General features: G+C 40.9%; 2 long non-coding RNA genes across 2 annotated transcripts; both read left to right on the top strand.

Moving 5' to 3' along the window:
* Nucleotides 1–1144: 1144 nt before the first annotated feature.
* LOC121393187 lies at nucleotides 1145–4572 on the top strand. Its single transcript, XR_005960820.1, has 4 exons — nucleotides 1145–1208; nucleotides 1353–1380; nucleotides 1757–1773; nucleotides 4524–4572. It is a non-coding gene; the product is annotated as an uncharacterized LOC121393187 (long non-coding RNA).
* Nucleotides 4573–15233: 10661 nt separating this feature from the next.
* LOC121403722 lies at nucleotides 15234–17788 on the top strand. The gene is made up of 4 exons (XR_005967447.1): nucleotides 15234–15263; nucleotides 15632–15648; nucleotides 16925–16973; nucleotides 17771–17788. It is a non-coding gene; the product is annotated as an uncharacterized LOC121403722 (long non-coding RNA).
* The last annotated feature ends 559 nt before the right edge of the window (nucleotides 17789–18347 follow it).

Raw genomic sequence — 18347 nt, 5'->3', positions numbered from 1 at the left:
AACTTGACTATACCCCTCAACTCGACTCTATCCCTCAGCATGACTCTATCCCTCAACCTAACTCCATGTCTCAACAAGGCTCTATCCCTCAACATGTCTCTATCCCTCAGAATGACTATATCCCTCAGAATGGCTCTATCCCTCAGAATTACTCTGTCCCTCAACTTGACTCTATCCTTCAACATGACTCTATCCCTCAACTTGACTATATCCCTCAACATGACTTTATCCCTCAACTTGATTCTATCCCTCAACTTGACTCTATCCCTCAACATGACTCTATCCCTCAACTTGACTATATCCCTCAACTCGACTCTATCCATCAGCATGACTCTATCCCTCAACTTGAATCCATGCCTCAACAAGGCTCTATCCCTCAACATGTCTCTTTCCCTCAAATTGACTCTATCCTCAGCATGACTTTATCCCTCAACTTGAATCCATGCCTCAACAAGGCTCGATACCTCAACATGTCTCTTTCCCTTAACCTAACTCTAACCCTCAGCATGACTCTGTCCCTCAATATGACTCTATCCCTCAACTTGGTTCTATCTGTCAGCATGACTCTGTCCCTCAAAATGACTCAAATCTAGCACCAGAGAAGTGTGAGTAGTGCTCCCTTTCCAAATATATTCGTGAATACGTATTGTGCTAGAACCACCACATGTTCTTGAGAGCCACTTTTGTTTTTGACATTTTACTTCCTTTTCTAATAGGAATCTGAAAGCAAAGAGAGCAAAGAAAGGAAAGAGAGCAAAGAAAAGAAAGAAAGCAAAGAAAAGAAACATATTAGAAAGCCTCCAGGTATCATAGTGTCTGCATCATTCATTACAATTAAAATATAGTAATGAATTCATTTCGGGACATAGATGACCGACTACACTTTGAGCTAGAACCTAAGAGGAGATGCCAAGTATCATGTAGCATAGGATATCATGATGCAGATCGGATTGGCACCTCATCCCTTAAATATTGTCAAGCTGTAAAAGTCAAGTACTGGCATAGCCAAATTCTATTCGGTTTCGATGATCAATGTATGGCTGCAGCCAGTGCAATCTATAACTATTCACACACGAAGCATTTATATTTATTTATGTAAGATTAAAGAGGCAAAACTACTTGCAGACAGTCACCCTGTAATGGTGATCATTCCTCGTCTCACTATTATGTTTCTGTTTGTTTTTGTTACAGTATTTCAATGGGGTAAGGTACGTTTCAGGATATCGATTAAAGCAACTCTTTTTAAATTCATGAAATAAAAATCCCATGGAAGGTGCCTATTTGATCCCTTCTAATCAAATGTGGAATTTGTTTGTATACATACAACCTAGTTTTTCTTCCTTCCCTTTTAGAAAAGTGAGGAAAGTGTGGAAGGCAAGGGTAAGATTTCCTAAGTTCTTTATTATTTGACCTGTAGAGTGGTTTGGAATCTGAACTCATCTGTAGCAATTCAGGTGTTGTGAAGAGGCTGTAGGATGGAGCTTCATATTTAATATAGTTGATACAGACCCACAAAAGTATATCTATTATTGTGCACTTAACCGGTTTATTGATCATATATGGGGACCTCCTTATTCACATTATATTTCATTGTGCCCATCTGCAAACGTGAGAGGCTGAGTTTCAATTCCTCATCTCCAATGGACAAAATCCCTCTTCCTTTTATGATATGTAAACCCTGAAATGACTGTTCTAAGTACTAGATGCAAGTATTGGATACAACTTCATCATAATCTGTGTATTATCTTTGTTACAGAACATGCACACAGCAAGGTAGGTTATATTCTCAGAGCTACTGCCAATGAATAAGGTTTTCCTTAGTCTTATCCGTACTGTAAGTTTATCCAATAAGCTGTCCAGGCTCACGTCAGTGGTGGTGGAAAGGTAGGGAATGATAAAGCCTTGACTTCTGCACATGCCAGTGAGCCAGACGTGGAGAAAACCATTGTCCTACCCTTTTCCTCCCTGGTATACATTTGGGTAGGGTTAAAGTATGGAGATACTTCAGACCTGTAGAGGTCCCCAACCTTTTTTACCCATGAGTCACATTCAAAAAGAGTTGGGGAGCAACACAGTCATTAAAAAAAGTTCCTCAGGGATACCAAATAAAGGATATGATTGGCTATTCAGTTGCTCTATGTGGATTGGCAGCATACAGGGGTCTCTGTTTGGCCATAACCTTGTTTTTTATACAACCAAAACTTGCCACCAAGCCAGGAATTCAAAAATAAGCACCTACTTTGAGACCACTGGGAGCAAGATCCAATGGGCCAAGAGCCACTGGTTGGGGATCACTGCTGTAGACCCTTTTGCTGACTGAGTAGATAGGTTAGCTAAATATGCTATGGACTGCCAAATCCTATCACTTAACTATTCATTAGAGTGTCCTTGATGGTGGGTCATCAAACAAATCAATGAAACCTGTTCTGTACAGGGTTTGCCATACTCTGCCTGACCTATGATCCCTATGGAACATAAGTCTGGTATTTGTTCTGGGGGTTTATTAGCATTTGAAAATTATTGTTAGGGGCCCCTAATGTGTTTAATTATATGCTGGGGTACTGTATTATACACAGGGGAGGAGGAGGAGGCATATGGATTTAAGGGTATGTCTTAATATGACTTAACTTTTTTCACATATGAGTGGCATCCCTGCCGGTGCCGGGCCAGGTAGTTTGGCACCCTAGGCAAGAGCTTCAATCAGCGCCCCCTGTCCTGCATTACCATTTCCCTCCTTACCATGAGGGTTTTTAAATAAAGAAAGCAAGAAAATGTACAACACTTTATATCATTTATATTACTGCCCCCTGTACCAGCAAGCCCAGCAGCCATCCATCATAAAGCCCCCCAGCAGCCATCATATTGCCCCCAATCTTTACCTGTGAAAGCAGCAGCCAAAAATCTGATCACATCATATTGCACCCAAGTATTTATGTACCTGTGCCAGCACCCAGTCCAATCTGTACCTGGCTGTGCCAGCAGGAAGCTTCACAGTAATAGAAAGAATGTCTTCAGTTCAGTGCAACTGTGCAAGGCTGAGAGCACAAGCTTGAGCCACACCAAGTAGTCCGCCAGCTCTCTGCCTCTCTCTGCCACCCAACTGCATCAGTGACGTCATTGATGCGTATACGCACGTCGCGTTGCACTGCCGCACCGCACAGAAGGAGCTATTACTTGCTGGCAAGAGAAGGTGAAGGAGGGGGATTCCACCGACTGAGTGACCATGATTACTGAAACAAATTATTTAATGAATGCTTGAAAAAAATTAAAAAAAAAAACATTAAAAGTGCCCCCTCAATGATGGAGGTTTTTTGGTTTGCTATTAATGTGGACATGGTCTTGTGGTAACATGGGTGTGGTTTAAAGTGGTTATGGTCTAAAAACAGGGAGAGGCTAACACTGGCTTCCGTTATCGTCCCTCCACCATGTAGATTAGAAGAATTCCGGCCCTCTGTACCATATAAATTGGACAGCACTGTAGTAGACCCATCCAAGGGCATTAATAGTGGGGCATAGCTTGAGACATGGCAATGTATCTCTGTCCACCCAATGCAGCTCAAGCATCCTTCCCCTTGCACAGTATCTACAATGTAATTCTAAAACAAAAGGATCTGTATAAGAGTTATAAATAGGAGTTGAGCTCTGCCACTGGATCAAGGAGATCTGATTTTCATATTTGCTGTGCATGATTGAGCAGCCTATTACTATAATTAAATCTCATTTTTCTTTCCATAAAATGAAATTATTGAAACATAATTCATGAAAATTGGCAGTTTGGTAAAACAGTGATGACTTAAACTCTAGGGTGAGTAGTCTCTGACCTCTTGGCATGTCTCAGCCTTGAGTGGATTATTCTGCCACTATTGCTCAGGAACAAGGGCAACAGATTTCATACTAATTAACCTTTAAGGAGGGTTTTTTTTGGTCATACTAATTGACCTTCTATCAGGGGTTTCAGGGGTATCTAGAAAAGCAAATATCATACTTATTGACTTTCTAGCTGGGCTTTCAGGGGTATCTAGAAAAGCAAATCTCATACTTATTGACTTTCTAGCTGGGCTTTCAGGGGTATCTAGAACAGCAAATATCATACTAACTAATCTAAAAGAGATGCTGACACCAGAAAATACTGTTTTCTTGTATTTCTCATTTTATTTTTGAATGCTATTTATAATTTTGCCATAAAAGTATTTGTGTAATGCTTTTATGTTACCTTTCTTACCCCCGTGTTCCTCTAGGAGGGGGCTGTCATATTTGTGCAACTGCCAGGCTGAGAAGAGACAGTCGGGTTGGCAAAATAGTCAGGTTTAGGAACTTCAATTAGCAATTACTTACAAAATCAGAACAATCAGCCGAAAAACAATCAGCATGACTCATAGGCAACTTTTAATGTAGATTAATATTTTGAAAATATAATTTTTAGTGTCAGTATCACTTTAAGTCTGGGCTTTCAAATTTAAATAGATGAACTAATCTCATACTAATTTGTACATGATGTACATTTATTTTACTTTCCTTCACAGGAATCTAAAGAAAAGAAAAAGGAACATGATCATATTAATCATTTTTCAGGTGCATTTTATTTCACATTTAAATCAAAATCTAATTTTTCTTACATATCCGCCTGGATTTGTTTTTCAGCAAGTTGTCAAAAATGTACATCTTTAAACAATATGCACTCTCTCTCTCTCTCTCTCTCTCTCTCTCCTCATTACAGTCAGTCAAGCAGGTGTAACACAGTATACAGTGGGGCCTTGTATTATTCTTCTGGAGCTAAATAAGGCACAAACGTTTCTAGACCCTTGCGTAGGGCCCATAAGTTCCTAGGGACCCCACCAGGGGGGGGAATCACACAGCAGCATAAGAGTGAGGTTGCATTTATTGGTGGCCTGGAGACAATATCAACTTATGGCTCTTCAGCTATTGTCTCTAGTAAGGCATATTTTGACAGTGGCCCAAATAAGTACCATGCCTACAGCACCATTTTTGTTTATAGGAAAGTCTTTCCCGGGGGGGGTGAATTCAGATGAGAGGTTTTTACCATGGAGCTGAACTCAACCACCAAAACAACCCCGTTGGTGGCTAGAAGAACCCTTGCATTTCGGCCCACCAGACCCCCAAATTCCACTTACTGCTTTCTGTCTGTCTCCATCCCTGACAATCACTCCCCTTCTGTTGCAGCCCTCCATCCCGCCTACCTCCAGTTCTGACCCCATTGAATTAGATTTTTCTTGTCCTTTTATCCATCTCTGGCCTTGTCCTTCAGCTCATTTAAAGGAATTTATACATAAATGTATACAGCATGCTTTCCAGGGAATTAATGCAAACTCGGTGCCTGGAACATCTATGTAATGATTCCAACAATAACACAACTCACTGTTCTATGGTTTTATTTGTGTTACAGAAAAGGGAAAGAGCAAGGTAAGTTGTATTTTCTGAGACATTTTCTGGTATTTTGTGTCTAAAAACTGTATTTTTCCTTTACTGGCTTTAGCAATTTGTGATGTATTTTATACGGGTGCCTGGGGGATCTACAATAACATAAAACTCCAGTGGGAACTTTAGTGGAATAAATAAATGATGCCCTACCTTCATCCTGCAATTTGTCCTGGGGTAATATACTGTATGTATATGATATCATATATATTTGACTCTATCCCTCAACTTGACTCCATGCCTCAGCATGGCTCTATCGCTCAACTTCTCTCTAACCCTCAGCATGACTTTGTCCCTCAATACAACTCTATCCCTCAATTTGACTCTATCCCTCAACATGAATCTATCCCTCAACTTGACTCTGTCTTTCAACATGGCTCTATTCTTCAGCTTGTCTCTATCCCTCAGCATGTCTCTGTCCCTCAACTTGACTCCCTCAACATGACTTTATCCCTCAACTTGACTCTATCCCTCAACATGACTCTATCCCTTAACTAGACTCTATTCCTCAACCTTGGCTCTATCCCTCAACTTGACTATTTTCCGCAACTTGTCTGTATCCCTCAGCATAACACTGTCCCTCAACTTGACTATCCCTCAACATGACTTTATCCCTCAACATGGCTCTTTCCCTCAACTTGACTCTATCCCTCAGAATGACTCTGTCCTACAGAATGACTCTGCCCCTCAACTTGACTCTATCCCTCAACATGACTCTATCCCTCAACTAGACTATATCCCTCAACATGACTTTATCCCTCAACTTGAATCTATCCCTCAACTTGACTCTATCCCTCAATATGACTTTGACTCCATCCCTCAGCATGACTCTGTCCCTCAACATGACTTTATCCCTCAACGTGGCTCTTTCCCTCAACATGGCTCTTTCCCTCAACTTGACTCTATCCCTCAGAATGACTCTATCCCTCAACTTGACTCTATCCCTCAACATGACTCTATCCCTCAACTTGACTATATCCCTCAACATGACTTTATCCCTCAACTTGATTCTATCCCTCAACTTGACTCTATCCCTCAACATTACTTTATCCCTTAACATGGCTCTTTCCCTCAACTTGGCTCTATCTGTCAGCACGACTCTGTCCCTCAAAATGACTCTAAACTAGCACCAGAGAAGTGTGAGTAGTGCTCCCTTTCCAAATATATTCGTGAATACTTATTGTGCTAGAACCACCACATATTCTTGAGAGCCACTTTTGTTTTTGACATTTTACTTCCTTTTCTAATAGGAATCCGAAAGCAACGAGAGCAAAGAAAGGAAAGAGAGCAAAGAAAAGAAAGAAGGCAAAGAAAAAAAACATATTAGAAAGCCTCCAGGTATCATAGTGTCTGCATCAAGCCAATTAAAATATAGTAATGAATTCATTTCGGAACATAGATGACTACACTTTGAGCTAGAACCTAAGAGAAGATGCCAAGTATCATGTAGCATAGGATAACATGTTGCAGATCGGATTGGCACCTCATCCCTTAAATATTGTCAAGCTATAAAAGTCAAGTACTGGCATAGCCAAATTCTATTCGGTTTTGATGATCGATGTATGGCGGCAGCCAGTGCAATCTATAACTATTCACACATGAAGCAATTATATTTATTTATCTAAGATTAAAGAGGCAAAACTACTTGCAGACAGTCATCCTGTAATGGAGATCATTCCTCGTCTCACTATTATGTTTCTGTTTGTTTTTGTTACAGTATTTCAATGGGGTAAGGTACGTTTCAAGATATCGATTAAAGCAATTCTTTTTAAATTCATGAAATAAAAATCCCATGGAAGGTGCCTATTTCATCCCTTCTAATCAAATGTGGAATTTGGTTTGTATACACACAACCTAGTTTTTCTTCCTTCCCTTTTAGAAAAGTAAGGAAAGTGTGGAAGGCAAGGGTAAGATTTCCTAAATTCTTTATTATTTCACCTGTAGAGTGGTTTGGTATCTGAACTCATCTGTAGCAATTCAGGTGTCGTGAAGAGGCTGTAGGATGGAGCTTCATATTTAATATAGTTGATACAGACCCACAAAAGTATATCTTTTATTGTGCACTTAACCGGTTCATTGATCACATCATTGTGCCCATCTGCAAAAGTGAGAGGCTGAGTTTCAATTCCTTATCTACAATGGAAAATATCCCTCTTCCTTTTATGATATGTAAACCCTGAAATGACTGTACTAAGTAATAGATGCAAGTATTGGATACAACTTCATCATAATCTGTGTATTATCTTTGTTACAGAACATGCACACAGCAAGGTAGGTTATATTCTCAGAGCTACTGCCAATGAATAAGGTTTTCCTTAGTCTTATCTGTACTGTAAGTCTATTCAATAAGCTGTCCAGGCTCACGTTTTCTCAGTCAGTGGTGGTGGAAAGGTAGGGAATGATAAAGCCTTGACTTCTGCACATGCCAGTGAGCCAGACGTGGAGAAAACCATTGCCCTACCCTTTTCCTACCTGGTATACATTTGGGTAGGGATAAAGATACTTCAGGCCTCACCCTGTAGACCAGAGGTCCCCAAACTTTTTTACCCATGAGCCACATTCAAAAAGAGTTGGGGAGCAACACAGTCATGAAAAAAGTTCCTCAGGGGTACCAAATAAAGGATATGATTGGCTATTTAGTTGCTCTATGTGGATTGGCAGCGTACAGGGGTCTCTGTTTGGCCATAACCTTGTTTTTTTATGCAACCAAAACTTGCCACCAAGCCAGGAATTCAAAAATAAGCACCTACTTTAAGACTACTGGGAGCAAGATCCAAGGGTCCAAGAGCCACTGGTTGGGGATCACTGCTGTAGACCCTTTTGCTGACTGAGTAGATAGGTTAGCTAAATATGCTATGGACTGCCAATTCCTACCACTTAACTAGTACTTACAGTGTCCTTGATGGTGGGTCATCAAGCAAATCAATGAAACCTGTTCTGTACAGGGTTTGAGGCACATTCATAAGATAAGGTCTAGGTAAAACCAATAGGGGATTTTAGGCTTGGTCCCACCAGGGACTCCTCACCAAACCAGGAGGGGTTATATATTTTAGGGCTATGGACATATTTGTGTATGTAGTAGACCAGGGCTGTCCAACTGGCGGCCCGCGACCCCCTTTATGTGGCCCTCCATATCAAAGTCTGCCTGCTGTGTCTGTTTACCATATGTATATTTTAAAAGGTATCACTACAGAGATTAACTGGCCCCTGCATTGTTTAAACCTCAAATTCAGACTAATCCCCTGTATTGTTCACACCTGTGATCCTGCTGAATTTTTCACACTCATGACTGTACTGTTCACACCTGAGACCCAGACTGAAACTGCCCACATTGTTCACTTGTTCACACTTTATTCAAAATGCTAATGCTGCACCAGCACTGTGTCACTGTATGTAGTACATATTAGACTGCTCCTGATTTTACTGTCTCCTGCTTTGTTCTGCCTTCCCTATGCTCCCTGTGTGTGCCATACTTTGCCTGCTCTTTGCACCCTGTGTTTGCCATACTCTGCCTGACCTATGATCCCTATGGAACGTAAGTCTGGTATTTGTTCTGGGGGTTTGTTAGCATTTGAAAATTATTGTTAGGGGCCCCTAAGGTGTTTAATCATATGCTGGGGTACTGTATTATACACAGGGGAGGAGGCATATGGATTTAAGGGTATGTCTTAATATGACTTAAAGGGATACTGTCATGGGAAAAACATTTTTTTTCAAAACGAATCAGTTAATAGTGCTGCTCCAGCAGAATTCTGCACTGAAGTCCATTTCTTAAAAGAGCAAACAGATTTTTTTATATTCAATTTTGAAATCTGACATGGGGCTAGACATTTTGTCAATTTCCCAGCTGCCCCTGGTCATGTGACTTGTGCCTGCACTTCAGGAGAGAAATACTTTCTGGCAGGCTGCTGTTTCTCCTTCTCAATGTAACTGAAGGAGTCTCAGTGGGACATGGGTTTTTACTATTGAGTGCTGTTCTTAGATCTACCAGGCAGCTGTTATCTTGTGTTAGGGAGCTGCTATCTCGTTACCTTCCCACTGTTCTTTTGTTTGGCTGCTGGGGGAAAAAAGGGAGGGGTGATATCACTCCAACTTGCAGTACAGCAGTAAAGAGTGATTGAAGTTTATCAGAGCACAAGTCACATGACTTGGGGCAGCTGGGAAATTGTCAAAATGTCTAGCCCCATGTCAGATTTCAAAATTGAATATAAAAAAATCTGTTTGCTCTTTTGAGAAATGGATTTCAGTGCAGAATTCTGCTGGAGCAGCACTATTAACTGATTCATTTTGAAAAAAAATTTTTTTCCCATGACAGTATCCCTTTAACTTTTTTCACATATGAGTGGCATCCCTGCCAGTGCCAGGCCAGGTAGTTTGGCACCCTAGGCAAGAGCTTCCTGTCCTGCATTACAATTTCCCTCCTTACCATGATGGTTTTTAAATAAAGAAAGCAAGAAAATGTACAACACTTTTTCATTTATATTACTGCCCCCTGTACCTGTACCAGCAAGCCCAGCAGACATCCATAATACAGCCCTCCTGTACCTGTGCCAGTAGTCATCCATTATACTGCTCCCCATACCTGTACCAGCAAGCTCAGCAGCCATCCATCATAAAGCCCTCCAGCAGCCATCATATTGCCCCCAATCTTTACCTGTGCCAGCAGCAGCCAAAAATCTGATCACATCATATTGCACCCAAGTATTTATGTACCTGTGCCAGTGCCCAGCCCAATCTGTACCTGGCTTTTGTTCAGTGCAACTGTGCAAGGCTGAGAGCACAAGCTTGAGCCACACCAAGTAGGCCGCCAGCTCTCTGCCTCTCTCTGCCACCCAACTGCATCAGTGACGTCATTGACGCGTATACGCACGTCGCGTTGCACTGCCGCACCGCACAGAAGGAGCTATTACTTGCTGGCAAGAGAAGGTGAAGGAGGGGGATTCCACCGACTGAGTGACCATGATTACTGAAACAAATTATTTAATGAATGCTTGAAAAAAAAAAAAAAAAAAAAACCATTAAAAGTGCCCCCTCAATGATGGCGTCCTAGGCAGCCGCCTACTCTGTCTACCCCTAGTTCCGGCCCTGATCCCTGCAGTGAGCAACAACCATCTGGTTTTTTGGTGTGCTATTAATGTGGACATGGTCTTGTGGTAACATGGGTGTGGTTTAAAGGGGAAGGAAACCTAGTCAGCGCAAACCCCCCACCCCCCCTCCCGTTTGTTGCCCACCCTCCCTCCTCCCCCCTGGCCTACCCGTCCCGCTGGGCAAATGCCCCGAACTTGTTACTTACCCTTCTGCGCAGGTCCAGTCCAGGGAGTTCACCGACGACATCTTCTTCCACGTGATCTTCTTCCTGCTGTGAACGGCGTTTTGGCGCATGCGCAGTAGGATCATTTCGCCGGTACGGATCTACTGTGCATGCGCCAAAAGTCACGCGCATGCGCAGTAGATCGTACCGGCGAAATGATCATACTGCGCATGCGCCGTTCACAGCAGGAAGAAGATCGCGTGGAAGAAGATGTCGTCGGTGAACTCCCTGGACTGGACCTGCGCAGAAGGGTAAGTAACAAGTTAGGGGCATTTGCCCAGCGGGACGGGTAGGCCAGGGGGGAGGAGGGAGGATGGGCAACAAACGGGAGGGGGGTGGGGGGTTTGTGCCTACTAGGTTTCCTTCCCCTTTAAAGTGGGTATGGTCTAAAAACAGGGAGAGGCTAACACTGGCTTCTGTTATCGTCCCTCCACCATGTAGATTAGAAGAATTCCGGCCCTCTGTACCATATAAATTGGACAGCACTGTAGTAGACCCATCTAAGGGCATTAATAGAGTGGGACATAGCTTGAGACATGGCTATGCATCTCTGTCCACCCAATGCAGCTCAAGCATCCTTCCCCTTGGCACAGTATCTACAATGTAATTCTAAAACAAAAGGATCTGTATAAGAGTTATAAAAAGGAGTTGAGCTCTGCCACTGGAACAAGGAGATCTGATTTTCATATTTGCTGTGCATGATTGAGCAGCCTATTACTATAATTAAATCTCATTTTTCTTTCCATAAAATGAAATTATTGAAACATAATTCATGAAAATTGGCAGTTTGGTAAAACAGTGATGACTTAAACTCTAGGGTGAGTAGTCTCTGACCTCTTGGCATGTCTCAGCCTTGAGTGGATTATTCTGCCACTATTGCTCAGGAACAAGGGCAACAGATTTCATACTAATTAACCTTTAAGGAGGGTTTTTTTTGGTCATACTAATTGACCTTCTATCTGGGGTTTCAGGGGTATCTAGAAAAGCAAATCTCATACTTATTGACTTTCTAGCTGGGCTTTCAGGGGTATCTAGAACAGCAAATATCATACTAACTAATCTAAAAGAGATACTGACACCAGAAAATACAGTTTTCTTGTATTTCTCATTTTATTTTTGAATGCTATTTATAATTTTGCCATAAAAGTATTTGTGTAATGCTTTTATGTTACCTTTCTTACCCCCGTGTTCCTCTAGGAGGGGGCTCTCATATTTGTGCAACTGACAGGCTGAGAAGAGACAGTCCGGTTGGCAAAATAGTCAGGTATAGGAACTTCAATTAGCAATTACTTACAAAATCAGAACAATCAGCCGAAAAACAATCAGCATGACTCATAGGCAACTTTTAATGTAGATTAATATTTTGAAAATAAAATTTTTAGTGTCAGTATCACTTTAAGTCTGGGCTTTCAGATTTAACTAGATTAACTAATCCAATACTAATTTGTACATGATGTACATTTATTTTTCTTTCCTTCACAGGAATCTAAAGAAAAGAAAAAGGAACATGATCATTTTAATCATTTTTCAGGTGCATTTTATTTCACATTTAAATCAAAATCTAATTTTTCTTACAAATCCGCCAGGATTTGTTTTTCAGCAAGTTGTCAAAAATGTACATCTTTAAACAATATGCGCTCTCTCTCTCTCTCTCTCTCTCTCTCTCTCTCTCTCTCTCTCTCTCTCTCTCTCTCTCTCTCTCTCTCTCTCTCTCTCTCTCTCTCTCTCTCCTCATTACAGTCAGTCAAGCAGGTGTAACACAGTATACAGTGGGGCCTTGTATTATTCTTCTGGAGCTAAATAAGGCACAAACGTTTCTAGACCCTTGCGTAGGGCCCCATAAGTTCCTAGGGACCCCACCAGGGGGGGAATCACACAGCAGCATAAGAGTGAGGTTGCATTTATTGGTGGCCTGGAGACAATATCAACTTATTGCTCTTCAGCTATTGTCTCTAGTAAGGCATATTTTGACAGTGGCCCAAATAAATACCATGCCTACAGCACCATTTTTGTTTACAGGGAAAGTCTTTCCCGGGGGGTGAATTCAGATGAGAGGTTTTTACCATGGAGCTGAACTCAACCACCAAAACAACCCCCGTTGGTGGCTAGAAGAACCCTTGCATTTCGGCCCACCAGACACCCAAATTCCACTTACTGCTTTCTGTCTGTCTCCATCCCTGACAATCACTCCCCTTCTGTTGCAGCCCTCCATCCTGCCTACCTCCAGTTCTGACCCCATTGAATTAGACTTTCCTTGTCCTTTTATCCATCTCTGGCCTTGTCCTTCAGCTCATATAAAGGAATTTATATATAAATGTATACAGCATGCTTTCCAGGGAATTAATGCAAACTCGGTGCCTGGAACATCTATTTAATGATTCCAATGATAACATAACTCACTGTTCTATGGTTTTATTTGTGTTACAGAAAAGGGAAAGAGCAAGGTAAGTTGTGTTTTCTGAGACATTTCCTGTTATTTTGTGTCTAAAAACTGTATTTTTCCTTTACTGGCTTTAGCAATTTGTGATTTATTTTATACGGGTGCCTTGGGGATCTGCAATAAAATAAAACTCCAGTGGGAACTTTAGTGGAATAAATAAATGATGCCCTACCTTCATCCTGCAATTTGTCCTGGGGTAATATACTGTATATATATATATATATATATATATATATATATATATATATATATATATATATATATATATATATATATATATATATATATATATATATATATATATATATATGATATCATATATATTTGACTCTATCCCTCAACTTGACTCCATGCCTCAGCATGGCTCTATTCCTCAGCTTGTCTCTATCCCTCAGCATGACTCTGTCCCTCAATATGAATCTATCCCTTAACTTGACTCCCTCAACATGACTTTATCCCTCAACTTGACTCTATCCCTCAACATGACTCTATCCCTTAACTTGACTCTATTCCTCAACCTTGGCTCTATCCCTCAACTTGACTATATTCCGCAACTTGTCTGTATCCTTCAGCATAACACTGTCCCTCAACTTGACTCTATCCCTCAATTTGACTCTATCCCTCAACATGACTTAATCCCTCAACATGGCTCTTTCCCTCAACTTGATTCTATTCCTTGTAATGACTCTATCCCTCAACTTGACTCTATCCCTTAAAATGACTCTATCCCTCAACTTGACTCTATCCCTCAACATGACTTTATCCCTCAACTTGATTCTTTCCCTCAACTTGACTCTATCCCTCAATATGACTTTGACTCCATCCCTCAGCATGACTCTGCCCTCAACATGACTCTAACCCTGAACTCGACTCTATCCCTCAGCATGACTCTATCCCTCAACATGATTCCATGCCTCAACAAGGCTCTATCCCTCAACATGTCTCCCTCAAATTGACTCTATCACTCAGCATGACTTTATCCCTCAACTTGACTCTATCCCTCAATATGACTTCATCCCTCAACTTGAATCCATGCCTCAACAAGGCTCAGTCCCTCAACATGTCTCTTTCACTCCACCTGACTCTATCCCTCAGCATGACTCTGTCCCTCAACATGACTCTATCTCTCAACTTGACTCTATCCCTCAACTTTATTTTATCCCTTAACATGGTTCTTTCCCTCAACTTGGCTCTATCTGTCAGCATGACTCTATCCCTCAACTTGACTCTATCTCTCAACATGGCTCTATCTTTGAAGTTGTCTATATCCCTCAGCATGACTCTGTCCCTCAAAATGACTCTAAAATAGCACCAGAGAAGTGTGAGTAGTGCTCCCTTTCCAAATATATTCGTGAATACTTATTGTGCTAGAACCACCACATGTTCTTGAGAGCCACTTCTGTTTTTGACATTTTACATCCTTTTCTAATAGGAATCCGAAAGCAAAGAGAGCAAAGAAAGGAAAGAGAGCAAAGAAAAGAAAGAGAGCAAAGAAAAGAAACATTCAGGTATCATAGTGTCTGCATCAAGCTAATTAAATTATAGTAATGAATTAATTTCGGGACATAGATGACTACACTTTGAGCTAGAACCTAAGAGGAGATTCCAAGTATCATGTAGCATAGGATATCATGTTGCAGATCGGATTGGCACCTCATCCCTTAAATATTGTCAAGCTATAAAAGTCAAGTACTGGCATAGCCAAATTCTATTCGGTTTTGATGATCGATGTATGGCGGCAGCCAGTGCAATCTATAACTATTCACACATGAAGCATTTATATTTATTTATGTAAGATTAAAGAGGCAAAACTACTTGCAGACAGTCACCCTGTAATGGTGATCATTCCTCGTCTCACTATTATGTTTCTGTTTGTTTTTGTTACAGTATTTCAATGGGGTAAGGTACGTTTCAAGATATCGATTAAAGCAACTCTTTTTAAATCCATGAAATAAAAATCCCATGGAAGGTGCCTATTTCATCCCTTCTTATCAAATGTGGAATTTGTTTGTATACATACAACTTAGTTTTTCTTCCTTCCCTTTTAGAAAAGTAAGGAAAGTGTGGAAGGCAAGGGTAAGGTTTCCTAAATTCTTTATTATTTGACCTGCAGAGTGGTTTGGAATCTGAACTGATCTGTAGCAATTCAGATGTTTTTAAGACCTTGGAGGACGGGGCTTCAAACTTAATATAGTTGATACAGAGCCACAAAATTATATCTATTATTGTGCATTTCATTGATCATATATGGGAACCTCCTTATTCACATTATATTTCATTGTGCCAATCTGCTTAAGTGAGAGGTTGAGTTTCAACTCCTCATTCCCAATAGATAAAATCCCTCTTCCTTTTATGATATGTAAGCCCTGAAATGACTGTACTAAGTACTAGATGCAAGTATGGGATACAACCTCATCATAATCTGTGTATTATCTTTGTTACAGAACATGCACACAGCAAGGTAGGTTATATTCTCAGAGCTACTGCCAACGAATAAGGTTTTTCTTGGTCTTATCCGCACTATAAAGTTTGTTTAACAAGCAGTCCAGGCTCACTTTTTCTCAGTCAGTGGTGGTGGAAAGATAGGGAATGATAAAGCCTTGACTTCTGCACATGCCAGTGAGCCATACGTGAAGAAAACGATTGCCCTACCCTTTTCCTACCTGGTATACATTGGGGTAGGGATTTAGTAGTATGGATTTACTTCAGGCCTCATCCTGTAGAGCAGAGGTCCCCAACCTTTTTTACCCATGAGCCACATTCAAAAAGAATTTGGGAGCAACACAGGCGTGAAGAAAGTTCCTCATATTCTCATACAAAATAAAGGATATGATTGGCTATTTAGTTGCTCTATGTGGATTGGCAGCATACAGGGGTCTGTTTGGCCATAACCTTATTTTTTATGAAACCAAAACTTGCCACCAAGCCAGGAATTCAAAAATAAACACCTGCTTTGAGACCTGCTTCTAGACCACTGGGAGCAACACCAAAGGGCCCAAGACCCACTGGTTGGGGATCACTGCTGTAGAGTAGATAGGTTAGCTAAATATACTATGGACTGCCAACTCCTACCACTTAACTAGTCCTTTAAGTGTCCTTGTTGGTGGGTCATCAAGCAAACCAATGAAACCTTTTCTGTACAGGGTTTGGGGCACATTCACTCTGACTTCAAGGTCTAGGCATTGCCAAGTAGGGGGTTTTACGCTTGGTCCTACCAGGGACTTCTCACCAAACCAGGAGGGGTTATAGGTTGGAAAAAATAAAATTTTAGGGCTGTGGACCTATTTGTGTATGTAGTAGACCCATCCAAGGGCATAAATAGAGTGGGACATAGCTTGAGACATGGCAACAAGGAAATCTGATTTTCATATTTGCTGTGCATGATTGAGCAGCCTATTACTGTAATTAAAATTCATGTTTCTTTCCATAAATGAGATTATTGAAACATAATTCATGCAAATTGGCAGTTTGGTAAAACAGAGACAACTAAAACTCTTGGGTGAGTAGCCTCTGACCTCTTGGCATCTCAGCCTTGAGTGGATTATTTTGCAACTATTGCTCAGGACTAAGGGCATCAGTTTTCATACTAATTGACCTTCTAGGTGGGTTTTTAGGGGTATCTAGAACAGCAAATCTCATACTAACTAATCTTAATTCTGGGCTTTCAGGGTTACCTAGATGAACTAATCTCATACTAATCTGTACATGATGTACATTTATTTTTCTTTCCTTCACAGGAATCCAAAGTGAAGAGAAAGGAACATGATCGTTTTAAACTATTTTCAGGTGCATTTTATTTCACATTAAAATCAATTTTTTCTTACATATTTGCCTGGATTTGTTTTTCAGCAAGTTGTCAAAAATGTTTTTTTCATTGAAATGCTCTCGAATGACAGTTGTGTGAGTCGCATAAAATCCCCAACCCAGGCAAACATATTGCCCACCATGAAAGCACAGTGGTATTACATGTATATGGGTAGTCTTGTGTGAGAACATGTTCACCTCTCTACCCCAGACAATGTTGGGCTGAGCCTTCGGGACAATAGGAGAAAACCTGGTAGGCACCGTCACCCCTGGCTTGCTGTCTGTGCAATCAGTTTATGGTGTAACACAGTATACAGTGGGCCTTCTATTCTTGTCCCAGAGCTAAATAAGGCACCAACATTTCTAGACCCTTGCCATGAACCCCATAAGTTTCTAGGGACCCCACTAGGGGGGAAGTCACCACACCAGCATAAGAATAAGGTTGGATTTAGTGGTGGCCCAAATAACTACCATGCCTACAACACCATTTTTGTTTACAGGGAGTGGGTAGTGAATTCTGATGGAAAGTTTTTACCTTTGAGCTGAACTCAACCACCAAAACAACCCCTGGTGGTGCCTAAACAAACCCTTGCCTTTCGGCCTTTCCTTGTCCTTTTATCTATCTCGGCCCTTGTCCTTCAGATCATTTAAAGGAATTTATATATAAATGTATACAGTATGCTTTCAGGCAATTAATGCAAACTCAGTGCCAGGAACATCCATTTAATGATTCCAATGATACAATATCTCATTGTTCTATGGTTTCATTTGTGTTACAGCAAAGGGAAAGAGCAAGGTAAGTTGTGTTTTCTGAGATATTTCCTGTTCTTCTGTGTCTAAAAACTATTTTTTTTTTTTACTGTTTTTTTTATTTACTATTTCTTTTTTCTATACTGGCTTTAGCAATTTGTAGTGTATTTTATACTGGTGCCTTGTGGATCTGCAATAAACATAAAACTCCTGTGGGAAATTTAGTGGAATAAATAAATGCTGCCCTACCCTGACCTGCAATTTGTCCTGGGGTCATATATATTTATCTATGCCTAACTCCCTCAGCTTGATTGTATCCCTCAGCATGACTCTGTCCCTCAACATGACTCTATCCCTCAACTCGAATCTATCCCTCAACATGACTTTATCCCTCAACTTGACTCTATCCCTCAACGTGACTTTACCCTCAACATGTCTCTTTCCCTCAACTCGAATCTATCCCTCAACATGACTTTATCCCTCAACTTGACTCTATCCCTCAACGTGACTTTACCCTCAACATGTCTCTTTCCCTCAACTTGACTCTATCCCTCAACTTGACTCTATCCCTCAACTTGACTCTTTCCCTCAACTTGACTCTATCCC

The sequence above is a fragment of the Xenopus laevis genome, chromosome 4S, assembly GCF_017654675.1.
Source record: "Xenopus laevis strain J_2021 chromosome 4S, Xenopus_laevis_v10.1, whole genome shotgun sequence".
NCBI classification, from domain to species: Eukaryota; Metazoa; Chordata; class Amphibia; order Anura; family Pipidae; genus Xenopus; species Xenopus laevis.
The sequence above is the reverse complement of the archived record's forward strand: the minus strand, read 5'-3'. Positions and strand labels throughout refer to the sequence as shown.